The following is a 14,424-nucleotide window of genomic DNA, read 5'->3' as shown; positions in this document are numbered from 1 at the left end:
CTCTTGAACAATTATTATTGTTGAGAAAGAGCGCTCCAACAGCAATATAAATAGAAAATCAATAGAAAGAGCTGCTGTGGAGGGATGAAGCACATAGACCGTCAGGGCAGATGTGAACAAACAGGCCTGATTCGGATTACATGGCGCCTTACGGGTGAGAACAAGAAAAAAGAAAATACGAACTGTAAAGACATGCGGGCACAATACCAAAGTAGTGAGTTGCAGAGAAAATTTTAAACGTTTTTGAGGCACGCCTACGAATAATGCACTTTGCAGTCGAAACACTGGCATTGACAGACAGTAAACGAGGCAGTAGTCTTAGCGAAATCTTGACGGATGAAGACATTTCACTAACACGGTGCGGTCGCATAAGCCGATGTCAACAGACCGCAGACAACAGATGACTGAAAATGCACGCGCGATCGGATGCACGATTTCATTTTAATAACCTGTAGAGTAACCGTGTATTGAAGGCGAGCCAATTTGGCATGCGTTAAAACCTAGACGGAATAAATGAGTCCAAAGTAACAAGCGATGACTGAGCTTCGTGGTGCCGGAACTAATGTCCACACGGAGAATACAAGACGCGGTAATAAAACATTTATTGCAGTAATTCATTATGCCGCCGCAACTTCCTGCTTTTATTTTATTTTTTTTTATTCTGCAGCCGTGCAGCAAAATGACCTTGCGGGGTTCTCCATCGACGCCTCTGGATCTGGCGGGGCGACCTGTTCCGATGGACAGATGCTGGAGCGTTCCGTTAGCCTCGGCGCTTTCTGCCTTCTTGTTGGTCATGAACAGCTCCTGCTACGGCTTTCTTTACGTGCTCTTCATGAAAAAATACGGGATCAGCCACGCGGAAGCAGCCTGGCCTTCAAGTGCTCTGGTCATCGCTGGAAGCTCTGTGCGTATGACGTCATGCTGCATACAGATATACTTGCGTTGTTGTACAGGGTCATCTACCCTTAGTACGAACACAGCACAGCGTGGCACGCTCCGTGGAGCGCTAGCGCACACTGCGTGGCTGTCCATCAAAGCTAAGCGGAGCAGGCGCACAGGGTCTTGGAGGTGGGTCTCGCGCATTCGTCCGCTAAAACACGGCGCGCTCCGACGCTTTAGCAGACGACAAGACGCGCTGCTTCCAAAGCCTTATGCGCCTGCGCTGCTTAGCTTTGATGGGTCGCTGCGCTGCACCGTGTTCGTACTAAAGAGTGGACGACCCTATGCTCCGTCCCATACATAACAGTCAACGCTTTAGAGGCTAGAAAGACTTCGTGCAGTGGCTACGTTCGCATTTGGATATAGTTCGATGTTTTCACCGCAATAGTGCGCAATTATTTTTACAGCGCAGCTACTTGGCGCCCGTTCCGTCGTTTCGTGTCGCCGTCGGCCTCGCCGTAACCAAGGTCATCATCTGCGCTCCTGCTGCCATCTCTCGCGCGTGGCGTGAGTTTTCCTCTCCCCTCTTCATACAGTTTCATACAATAATTACTAGAGGCAACTCTGGCGCTAGTGTCTAAAGGAGCTGCAATAGGAGCGGTTGTACCAGCATTAGAATTATGGGAAGTACATGAATTTGCCTAAATTTCGTCCTTCCGCCTTCAACTGGCTTTATTACTTTGTAAACTTGTCGTTTTCAACAATGTACTTCGTAATAAATAATTAAATAAACATTATTAAAATTGTCCGACGGCAGGATTTGAACACAGCACCTCTAGCACAGAAGCCGGATATTGACGCTATTAGGTAAAGGTCGTTTTTTTTTTTATTTATAGCCTGTTTTGCACTGCTATATCAAACAACAAATGGCTTTTAAGAAAACAAGATAAATTCGTAAGTAAGTTTTCAGCACCAAGTGTCAGCCTTACTGGGCTGACTATTTTAGAATTCTTCGAGCGCGGTCAAGGGTTCCTACCTCGACAGCAACGCAGTTACACAGTCTTTTGCTTTCTGAATTTCTACAAATCTGGACACTCTCGAAAAATTATTCGTGCAGGCCGGGCATCCGCATCGCAGTGAAACCCCGCCATACGGGCGCGCCATAGACAGTGAAGGCCAACTGCCATAATAAGGTCAAACTGCAGTCCATCATTTTTTCTATACATAAATCTCTTATACCCTGTGGATATAACGGAAAGTCTTTCTTGATGGTCCTCTAAACTACGCCCCAAAGAAGACACCCGCCCAACAATCTAGAAATACATGATCTATAGTTTCCGGTTTCTTTCAAATCAAGCAATCGGACCCTCAGGGTAAGAAAAAACCGCGATCTTCAAAAAGGTTTTGAAAGGCAGCATACAAGTGTGGAGCTTAAAAAAGAAATACTTGGTCACTGGCATTAACTCTATTCTTTTCATCGCCTAAGCTCGCCTTGCGCTTGGCGTCCACTCTATATGGCCCTGTGCATTTTAACAAGGAGAACTACATCGCATACAGCTTTGTACAGACTTTTACGTTTCCCTGAAAAAAAAAGGTACTCATTTGAAAATCTAATGGACAGGAACCGTACACTTAAAATAACTTCTTTAAAGAATCCACAAACAGGACCGATAATTTTCTCTGTACAGACTACATAACGAGATAATGCACTCCTTAGCCTCACTTGGCACACCGTGCGCAAGAAAGCATCGCTTAAGTCGCGACAAATAAAAACCCATTTATGACCTGTCGTATATTGACGTGCGTCATTCCCAAACCTCCGTGTTTTACTCGTCTGAACAAATTCATTCGACTACATCGTTCCCAATTCGAAGCCCACACAAATACTGCGGAGACTCGCTGCAACTTCAGTATATTTACCCTTGAACAATGCTATACCTGAATTAAATACCAAAGTTTTGGGACAAAATATAGATTGCAAATAGTAGCTCTTGCAAATATTGACAGGTGCCCAACTTTCCACTTGTTCGCTTTTACCTGTGTTTCTCTTGCTGCTCTTGCCAATACTCATCGCTATTTTGTAATATTCCAGCGGGACGCCTAGGTATTTAACGGGTGCCGCCTACCACTGGACCTTGGCGAAAGCGACTGGGGTCGTTTGATATGCGTGATTCTAACAATGTTCTGGTGTCATCGTGCAGCCGCGGCATCCTCTCAAGAAATTATTCTTTAAACCTCTCTGCATTCACAGGTCTAGAAGCAAAAAGCGCTTCGTAATGTCGAGCAAACGCACGTCCTATGCTGTTACTGTCTGTCATTTCTATCCCGTTATCTTCAATATCATCTATATGGTTCCACCGGGCGCGACTTCTCTCGAGTCTTATGCTATCTTCGGCTGGTCGTTTCTGAGCACTCTGGAGCGCTCTCGCGAGTGGCGTTGTCTTCGACTGGTTGAAAGAGGGTGCGCGCCCTGCGTTCGGCTGGTTCTTCTTGATTGCTCTCCTCTATCTTGGAGCGCTCTGAGGCGCTCCGAGCCCTGTCGTCGGAGCAGTCATCGAGATTGAAACGTCATCGCAGCGCCGCGTCGCTGCTGTTGGCGACGGCCCACTGTAACCTTGGCAACCTAGGCCACTGCGTGCTGGCGTCTCGACGAACGTTTGTCCCGCCGGCACGTCCGCCGGCTTTTTGGGCAGCGCCGGGAGCTTTGGATAGGCGAAACATCGGACGTTGTCAGTAGTCACGTGGTTTCGCATCAGCAATTTCCTCCTCTGAGAGCGAGTCGCACGTTTTGCTTGCGCGCTTGTACCCTACCTTTGAGCTCAGGAAACGACCGATCTACCCGACTCTGCTTCGGGGCATACAGGCGACAAGTCGAAGATACCATTAGTGCGCGTTTTGTTGGACTGTTTCTACAGCCATCGCGTCTACTCTTGCTCTCATAGCGCTCCTCATCGTAAAGCTCGAGTTTGTTTGATACTACGCAGATCTTCGGCCTACACACCTGGCGTTTCGCATTCAAGCTCTGTTAGCTTTTAAAAACTCATCTTAAACCCTTTCTCTTTCTTTTTGGCTGCAAACATCAAAATGCTGATCTTTCTATCGCTTTAATTTTTATTTCTTGCTTGAAAAGTTCCCACCGCTCTCCTATTTTGTTCCCATTATCTTCATGAATATTCTTAATTTCGTGCATCGCTGCTACATTGAAATATTCGTCCCTTAATAAATTGGAATTCAATTTCCATTGCTCCCATGAAAACTATTGCTCTCTTTCTTTGATCCTATTTGACATTTTACAAGGCAGTAATTAGTAAACGAACTCGGCGAAACACCATACCTGCGACTCTTTGTGATCGATTCCACTGACAGGTACAGTCGGTCCAAGCGGGCATGGCTGCTACCTTGAAAATAAGTGTACTTCACAGCTCGGGAGCCCTCCAGGCACTCTGCAATATCCTCTAGCTCATAGTCTGCCATCACTTGCGACAACACATCACTGCTTTTGTGTAACCATTCTACCACTTGACCTATCACTTGCATTGAAAATGCAATTAAAATCCCCAACCAAAACAAGCTTACCAATGCGCAAATACTGCCTTAGGTCAGAGAAGAAATTTACGCGTTCCTGTGCCAAATGGTAGCATAAACACACATAACACGCTATGCAATATCACTATATGTGAAGTCACACAGCACAAATCTACCGGATAAACATGAAACATTTTGCGCTGACAATCCTGTATTCCTTCGAAGGAGGAGGACCCAACCTCCGGGCCTGCCAATAGCGTGGCTCACAACGGCGTGGACCGTGCAGTGAACCCCCACAGGATGTTCGCCGTGACCTTCCACTTTCGTCTCCTGCACAGCCAAGACGTCAAGATCTTCTTCCATTAACAACCGGTACATTTGACTTTTTTTTCCTAGAAGCCAGACCTCGAATGTTTACAGTGGCGAGTGTAAGTGACGTTTGAGAAGCCATCGTTGATTTCTGGAAAAGGTCGCTGGTGTTTGGTGTTCGGTGACGCGTCGACAGCGTCCAGGCGCGCACTTGCAATACGAGGGACGCTTTTCGCGGCCCCCCGTTTAGACACTAGTGTGGACGCTTCGGCTACATGAGAACTTACACCTTTTGCAAAGTCATCTGTTCCCTCAGCCGTTTTCGCTACAGAGTCCGGCGGGCTGTGTAATGCCTCTGATCGATCTTGCTGGAGTTGAGGCATGGCAATGTGGCCTAGTTGTGGTCCCGTTCCCGATACCTTTCGCTGCGTCCTCTGCCTCGGTCACGTCCATAATGTGCATCATTGAATCCTCGTCATCGGCTGTTCCCGTCATTGTGGCGTAGGAACGAATGCACTCGGCGTCGACGTGACCAAAACGCCGGTAGTGGGAGCAACGTGGCAGCTTGCACTCGCGAATCACATGCCCCGAACCATGGCATCGCAAGCATTGCATAGGGCGACCTGGTGCAACCAACAGCGCTAGTTCACCGGTGACGCGAATTTGGTGTGGCAAGTCTTCAACAGTCAGACCGCTCTTGAGCTTCAGGAGCACAGTCCGGGTTGTCGAACCTTTCTCGTTCACTCCCTCCATACGCCAGCACCCCGAGTAACCTCGATCACTTTGCCAAACGCCGCCAACGCCGTGCACACATCGTCGTCTGCCACGGCGTGTAGCAACCAATGAAACTGGAGCCTCATCTGCTGCTCCTGCGGGTCGATGACGAGTCTTTCAATCCAGCCAACCACTTCGTCGCCCCCGCACTGTTTGTCACGGCCCACAGGTCGTCAATCCGGTAGGCACTCAAAGCCATGACGTCAGGGAGCCGCCGTTCCTTGTGCAAAGCGTCCCGGAAATCTTCGACCCAGTAGGGCCGTGCTAGAACATCTCCGTGCAAGAACACTGCGTTCAAAACGACACGTCCTGTTGGCAAATGCGATAAATAATCTCAAAATACTTATCGACATCAGTTACAATCCTGTTACCGCAGGCCGAGTGGGCCGCTGTGACCGCTCGTGAGGAGCCCGACATTGCGCAGCCACTCACCGCAGTGGCTGAAGTTGAAGTGATCAAGCCACGGACGCATGTATCGACAAGCGACGGGCTCATCATCAGCTCTGAATGAGCTGATGATGATGATAGTGATCTAAAGAAAGGAAAGACGCTTAATTCTGCAACCCGTTAGAGAGCACGGCGAACTTAATGAATTTATCGCGGGCAAAAGACACAGGGTTTCTCACTACATTACCTAGAGGGAAATCTGGCGCTGCTGCGCTGTGGTATGCATGGGAATGCCGGTATATTGTGGAATCGGATTGGCGTCGTTCTCGTAGAGACAGGACACCTTGAAGACGCGCTTGGCAAGTACCGTTCCGTCTGTCACAATGATTCATTTTCTACTAGAACAGCACGTGAAAAGCTGTTTCAGCTTTATTATTACGCGAAAACATGTTTTGTTTAAATATGAGAACTTGTTATTGTGTGTACGACTACATGTTACGTAAAAAGTATCAGCGGGCCGCTAAAATGGTGAACAGACGACAAGGTTCGCGCTCGCTTTGAAACTATTGGTCGTCTGTTCTTGCTTTTCTTCGCTTGGTCATACATCGTGGGTGAGTAAAGATGTAATATGCGGGAATGGAAACATTTTATGAAGATTTTACTTTGAGAACGCGTTATTTGCGTAGCCATATCCACGTTTTAGACGAAGCCTCTTACAACACCAGCCAACACGAGCCTCGCAGACACATATACCGTCATTCCCATGACGGCACGGTGCCCCCTTAAGAAACTCCCATAGACGGTGGCGCCAGATTACCCTCTAGGTGTTATAGTGAGAAACTCTATGGCAAAAGACGCCTTCAGACGCTTGGCGCGTTTTCATTTTGCCACCTCCTCTTCAAGGCGGTGACGGCGCGATGGCGCGTCGCCGGAGCGCCGGCTCGATAGCGGCGGATCGCGGTGTGCGCTGCCCAATCTGAAGCGCAGAACCGCCTCCGTTAGGCACTGCGTACTCTGTATGCGGTTGCATACAGAACACGAATTTGCATACAAATTTTTAATTTATATCCTCAATTTTTACTAAAGTAGGCAAAAATAGAAAATTTTCAGAAAACGAGATTATCAAGATTAAAACTCTGCAACTCACCAATAAAAAATGATATCGCAATTCTCTGAATTGCAGCTGATGGTGCATATTAAGCGGCGGACAAAATTTATATGTTAGGTATGAATCTGAAAAAAAAAAGATTAGTATTATGGAAATACAACTTTTTCAGAACCCTTGTACAAAACGTAACGAATTCACGTAAGATGTTGTGACGAGCATAACAATATAAATTGTCATACAGAATTTGTCCGCTTTGAACGATCTAATGGATGTCGTTAACAGAAGCGCGATATCTGTTCTTGATGCAGAGCGCTTAATTTGTAAACTTTGTTTCCGTATTGTCTCTGAACTTTCGAATTAAAAAAAAATATTTAACAAATTTCAGGCTCTCAATCGAAATTACGCTTCAAAGAGTCACTAAAATTTCGCTTTCTCTCAAATTCAACAAATTTTATTAAAAGTGGTCGAGGAGTTATCTCAGAAAAGCATTTCTGGGTTTAACATGTATTTCAATAGGCCGCGTCGGAGTTCGGCCCGAGCTCAAGCATCCTCTTAATAATAAACCTTGGTTGTCCCGTAACATGCCCTTTTTGTCGATTCACATTCTCGCAATAATATAAGCAAGCAATGGAAACAAAGGTGTACGATTCCGACCGCCGCACTGCACACGGTGGGTTTAAGTGTTGTCCTAGAGCGCGTATTGTTTATGCTTAATTGTTGACCGACTTTGCTAATGCTTTCAATTAACGTTCGCCGACTTTCAAGGAGAGTTGCCGCCGTCAGCGCAGTGCAGGTTCTAAAGTGCGCTTTCGGGCTTGTTGGGGTGCTAACGCACCAAGGTATCATTTGTTGCTATAACCTTTCAATGCCAGGTTATGGAGAAAATGCGAGTGCCGTAATAAAAGATAGCAATGTTTTTTTTTTTTTTGAGGGTTGGTGACCACATGCAGGAAGTACTGGCGCTCTGACATTGTGATTTCGTTTCTTTGCAGGCATCGTCGTTAGCCAGTTGCAAGATAAGGTGTCTGTCTATCACATCACACTAGTGGGAGGCCTCCTTGCTTCACTAGGCCTCGTGGCTTCCGCCTTCACTCCGGACATTGTTTGGATGTCTGTCACGTTCGGTGTGCTCCATGGTATGACTAAGCACATTTTACACTTTGCATCAACAAAGCTCCAGCGAATGCTGGGGTAAATAGTTTACATAGGAAGATGAGGAGAGTGGGAGACGGAGTTCTATTGTCTCCCTGGATTCAAAAGATGGTATTATTATACCGCTTGTTCCGAGGAACAAAACCAATGAGATAAACCGGAGTCGTAGAGCTTAGGTGAATAAGACCAACGCTTTATTGTTTGCAGTCGTCTTGACTTACTCTTTCTGAAGTGCGACCAGTTGGGCATAATTATATAAATTTATTATGTAAAATGTAAAACATTCATTTTGAAGGCATAAGTCGTATGGGAAAAGGGCGTGCTGAGATACACAAAATAAAGTTTCTCCGTGGCGTTCTCTTCTCCATCGTTCGTTGTGGAAGCCTGTCCGTTGTGGAAAAAGCACCGGTGCGCTCTTCTGCACCTGGCTGTGCTGCACCTGGCTGCACCCGACGACTGTGTTGCCGTCCATGGCAGGCACCGACGCATTACTTGTCGGTCTATAATGCGGCGAATTTCGGGCTTTGCACCGAAGGTGCGGACAGTCTTCAAACAAAGTAGAAAGACATTTGAGAGTGCTGTCATCGCTGCACGCAGGGGCAAAGCGATGTCAAGTTCTCTATATTTAGCTGGCTTCTTTCAGAGCCGGAAAAAGATAATAACGCAATAAAGGCTCAGGAAAGTCTTTATTTGTTTTTTGTAGCCCGCTCAACAACAGTTAAACTGAAACTAGTGCCCTAAAATAAATATTTTAAACATTGCAAAATTTAACGTAACTTATTGTTTATCTGATTTGACTTCAAAAAAAAAAAAAAACATTTTCAATAACTCAAGACAACTGATGACAATGCAGTGTACCATTGGTCTCCTTCGACGAAGTTGTACTACTATATATTGAATGTCAGTAGCAGACGAAAGGCACATGTCCGCAAGGAGAACTCTTCCAGAATACCTCCTAATCTCAGTATTAAGTCCCTACTGCCAACAGCACGAAACCGGTAAGACTCATATTATGTGGTCGCGTTTTTGAGTACTTGCAATAGCATTTTTACATTCTTGATAACTGATGTACCTCACACTTTAGCTTTTTAATTATTCCCATTCCTAGATATTCACTTTTGGTGGACGCAGGTACTACTGCTCGATTTCTTAATTTTTGCAGGAGCTGGAATTGGCACAGCACTACTGGGTTTCAGCTTGTACATCCTTCTGTACTTCGAGAAATACAGCGGTACTGCATTCGCAATAATGTGGATTGCAAGAGCTACTTCCGGAATGGCCGGCACACCACTACTATGGCACCTGGCGAACATGTATGGAGTTGAAGGCTGCCTTCTTATAACCGGAGGCCTACTGTTGCACGTAGTGCCATTCACAATGCTGATTAAGTCGCCAAGCCCAACCCGAATTCCCTTCTGTGCGTTTACAAGAAGTCGAGAAGATAAAGCATATAACCCAGATGCGCACAGTCTTTTGAGCAAAGCTAAGCAACGGCTGAATTCAGAAAATGTACTAAAGGCACTTCCTATCATTAACCGCAAGTTAGCATCCACCACTTCGTTCGCAATTGCAATGGCGAGCATGCGAACATGGCCTTTCTACGTGGCTGTATTCTATTCGGCCATGTCTGACTACCTATTCGTGACCTTTAACGCGACTGTGGTCGCCTACGGCGTCGACAAGGGATGCACACTTGAAGACAGCAAGCAGGTTGTGATTTTCAACTCCGTGGGACTTCTCATTGGCCGGGTAGTGATTCCTGTCGCAACGGACAAAGTTAGGTCTTGTCGTTGCCCTGCGGCCGTGGCGAGCTTTTTAGCAGCCACCATCTGCTTTGTTGTGGTAACGCAAGTCTCGACGTACGCGGGTCTAGTGGCCGTGGCTTCCATTATGGGAGTCGCGCAGGGCTACGTCCTGTGCATCAAATCCGTGATCGTCTCGGACCATGTGGGCTTGGAATGCTTCACTTTCTGCTGCGGCGTGGGAGGGCTGTTGTCGGTACCACTCTGGCTTACGGGTCCTTCCATCATTGGTTAGTTACTTTATTTCGGTGTATAAAGCGTCTCCTTAACAAGAAATGTATCCAAAATTCAGGGTGGCGTGCAGACGCTACAAATGGCACGTTCACAGTTTGTGGACGCTATGCGGTTTACAGAGTAAGACTTCAATACGACTTGTTCTTTCTGAAACAAGAAATTTTAGCAAATATTTACAAAGCTCTCTCTTACCGTCCCCTTATTGCGTCAGCTTTCATGCGCAATTTGTTCTGTGTTGGTAAATTGCAAAATACGTCCCATCTAAAGTGTTTGACTTTACTCATTTACGAAATAGAAATGCTGATGTCCACCCGAATGTAGCACGTAGCTGCGACGATATCTATTGGGGCTTCTAAGAAACTAACATTTACAATTGTGAAGTTTCTCCTACACCGGGAGTCTAACGATTAAGGAGTTGTCCTTATACATATCAGTTAAATAGCTAAATAGACCAGGCAACAGCTGGGCAATGCATAATTAGCCTATAACTCAAAGCGCAGGATAACTCAATATGGCAAATGAGTCCTGCGGAAACCCGCACGGTCGAAAAATTTTCTTTAAAAAGCGTCATAGGTGTTCTTACGCTGGGAACATCAAGTACAAAAGGACAAAAATATAAATATCAGCTAATATGTTTTTCAAGCCAATTTTTGAATGAAAGTGGTGGTTACTATGATAACAAGGAGCAAGCCCTTTACGACGATGCTCAATACGAGATGAAATGACTGAAATGCGGAAAATAACTATTGCTTAAGGTGAGGGTTACGGTAATAAATCTTGTGAAATAAGGCGAGTCGTGCAATTTTCGCATGTTAAGAAAAGGATGGTAGCCGTACCACTGTTTTCATAGATGAAATGCTGAAAAGACCGGCGTGTAGTTAGAAAAAATGGAACGCGCGCTTTGATTGTGTACAGCTTCGGTGCGACTGTGTAGGACTTTCAATGAACGGATCCCACACAGCCGATGCATAGTCCAGCTTGGAATTAACGAAAGCTTTATAAAGGAGAAGTTAAAGAGATGAAGGGGCCATTGAAAAGTTCCGGCGCAGGTACCCAGCAGTGCGGTTAGCATTATTAAAATTATAGTTAATATCTGGTTGCAAGACAGGCTGGAGTTAACATGTACTCCTAAGTATGTGTAAGCAATCACTTCATCGAGAAGGGAACTATTATTGTTATACTTGCATGTGCTGGCGGAGAGTTTACGAGAAATTCTCATTACATTGCACTACGTGGTGTTCAGCCTCATTTTCCGTGTTGCATCAACTAGAAATATTGTTAGGGTCAGACTGTTGGAGTGATGTGTAAGTACCAGAAGAAATCACGTGACATACAAGACAGTTGTTAACAAAAAGCCTAATTGAACGGTTAATATAATCAAGTAAATTGTTTACGTCAATTAGAAAAAGAATGGGCCGAAGGACAGATTCTTAAGGCACTCTTGAACGAACAAAACAGAGAAAGAGTCGCAGCCATTAGGAGTTACAGATTTCTCTTGCTCAAACGAAATTTTTTTATCCACGTTTGTATGTTAGGGTCAAGATTTAGTTTGCTATGCTTAAGAGAAAGTGCAGTTCGTGGCATGCAAGGGCAAAGCATTAGAAAAAAAAAATTGGAGGACGCTTAAGCGTCGCCTTCAAGAGTGGAACGCGATAGCGTTATCGCACCCCGTTCGCACCGCCTACTCAAACGCGCTACGCCAGCCAAACGTCGCGATCGGCACAGATAGCCGGGCCCCGATGCGCATGAAGGCCGACGCGATCATGGGGCGAGTGGCGCGCCACGTGTCGGGGCAGCGCCGTACATTGCGAGGAGGGGGTCTTCTGTGTTTGCCGCAAGATGGCTCTGCGTGTGCGCAGCGCGCAGAAGAAATGTAGCGGAAACGTACTTCGCTACTCGTGAAACTGCGACTTCTGCAAGTTACATGGTCATAATTACCGATATATACCGCAGTATAACTTTCTACGGCGCGTTTTTATGGCAACACCGCATTCACTAGAGGAGATTTTGTCCCATTTTGAATAGGCGCGGACATACGAAATAGGCGCGGACTCGTGGCTGAGTGGTAGCGTCTCCGTTTCACACTCCGGAGACCCTGGTTCGATTGCCACCAGCCCATCTTGAAAGATGCTTTTTATTTATGAAGTACCTTCTGGTATTCATCGCTCACGGCCAATGCCGATGACGCCGACACCGACGCCGACGACACCGGCTTTTCTGCGACACGAGCTCCTTAACGCTGTCGCGTTAATATAAGAATGCACAGCCAGTATAAGATCCCTACTCTAAAGCTACTATAAGGGTTCATTAGTGCTTGAATTTATCTGCCTTTCACACCGGAATATCTTCCGGAAGCTAAGCTGACAAGAAGAGAAAGAGTTAGCTTCAAAAACGTTATCCTGATCGGAATGAATGGGATGTTAATAGATCTGACAAGAAATACTGGTTAACAATATTGGTCCACAATTCAGCGCAAAATGAGTATCACCCGCTTCAATCAACGACATCACTTCCACTCAAGAGGCGATACACTAGAATTCAAAGTCTGGGCGAAAGGTTCATGCAAAAGATGGATGGGTAAACAACCGTACTTAAAAAAAATTGCGTTCTCACCGTCGACGCCGCATGATGATGAAGCCTTTAAGTTGTTAATGAGGCTAACGGCGCCCTCATAGATAATTAGGACAGCAAAAACTCTAGAAAAATCTTGCGTCACAAAATTCCGCAAGGCAATCAAGAGGTTTATCAAAAATATTTTTGAAGATACTTCGTATTTAATAATAATTTATAGGCATCGATCAGTTAAGCTTTTGCTGCAATGTGCAAGTGATTAGCTTCAACTAGCTTGAACAGCTTGTGGAGTGACTGTCCTGAAAATGCGATTATGGAGGATTTGAAACTCAAGCGAAGAGCAATTTAGTCACTGCAACCTTTTATTTCCAGGAAACACCTCTGCGTTACAGTGATGAATCTGTATACGTCGACGACATTTTTTTAACGTCCGTTCGGCTTCTCCCAGCTCACGGATTCCTCTCCTTCCTCTTCGCAGGCTTCTTCCGAGACAAGAACGGATCGTACGATTTCCTTTACGTCATGCTCGCCGTGCTGTGCTTCGTACAGGCAGTGCTGCTAGGGTTGCTCACGTGGCGGGAAGCGATGCAAAGAAGAGAGCCACGAGGGCAGCGATTCTGCGAAGTGGTCATGTCAGAGTTGCAGCACATAAAGGAGCCGTGTGTGGTTTGATGACTGGGATACTATTGCACTACTTGCGGCAAATGTGTCTGCTTTTATTTCGAAAGCACTGCAGGCACTTGGTAACTGGAACAAGTAGATGAGAGCAGAACAGGTCACTTGTGAATAGCGGCAACAAGCAAAAAGTTTTCTTTTTGTGCTAAAAGCGTCATGGCAATAAATGAGGTCGATTCATGAGGACTTTGGTTCGTTCACGTGAAATCTTTCAAAGCGAATATTTTTGGAGCAACCAAAAGCTTTCACTAACATTATGTGCCTGCCTGCCTTCACGGTATCCTGCAAAGAAAAAAGAAATCAAAGAAAGCTTCATAAGTCCAAAAATTTGTATTTTATATATTACGAGCAATACTCAAGCAAATTTTGAAGCTTAGGAGTTCTTCGGAGGCTATATTGAAGTGGTTAAAATATTGCTTTCACCCTATTTTAAGCATTCCATGATATGCTTACAAATTTCATACGAAAATTGTACAAGAAACGGAAATACGACCAACGTTCAACTTCGGATACACAGTATTGACTCACGCAGGCATGAAAGTGTATGCTATACTACATTTCTTTCTTGTAATTCGTAATAAAGTTTACAGGAATCGCTTTATTGAAAATGTTGGAGCTGTAAGCTTTAGCAGAGTCGAGGCACACTCCAAGTTTATTTCGTCAGCATTCAAAGACAAACATCTGATTAGGGGTCTACTTCAACAGACTTGTGGTAAACATTACTTACATTTTGCATTCTGGAAAGAAATTCATTCTTATTTCCGGCCTTACAAAACTGTTTGAAGCACCCCCATATTTCATGAATAGTTTTCATGGTAATTATCCAAAAAATGTGGTATACTCGGTAATATCAGGTGCTCGCGTATTTTCAGCACTAACAAATTTCAATTTCTGAAGTGCATTTGCATGTAGTTATTTTACTGAATGGTGGTTACAATTTTCTGGATCATCTATTGCGGAATTTATGTATATTTAAGAAATTTTATGGCACTACACAATCATCGATTT

The 14,424-nt window shown here is 45.3% G+C and overlaps 1 long non-coding RNA gene across 2 annotated transcripts; it reads left to right on the top strand.

Moving 5' to 3' along the window:
- Positions 1-7,099: 7,099 nt before the first annotated feature.
- LOC126524655 (uncharacterized) lies at positions 7,100-13,602 on the top strand. 2 transcript variants are annotated; one of them, XR_011893127.1, is made up of 3 exons: positions 7,100-8,118; positions 9,297-9,447; positions 13,220-13,602. It is a non-coding gene; the product is annotated as an uncharacterized lncRNA (long non-coding RNA). The 2 variants fall into 2 exon arrangements; XR_011893126.1 differs by lacking the exon at positions 9,297-9,447.
- Positions 13,603-14,424: the final 822 nt, after the last annotated feature.

The sequence above is a fragment of the Dermacentor andersoni genome, chromosome 3, assembly GCF_023375885.2.
Source record: "Dermacentor andersoni chromosome 3, qqDerAnde1_hic_scaffold, whole genome shotgun sequence".
Taxonomy (NCBI): Eukaryota; Metazoa; Arthropoda; class Arachnida; order Ixodida; family Ixodidae; genus Dermacentor; species Dermacentor andersoni.
The sequence above is the reverse complement of the archived record's forward strand: the minus strand, read 5'-3'. Positions and strand labels throughout refer to the sequence as shown.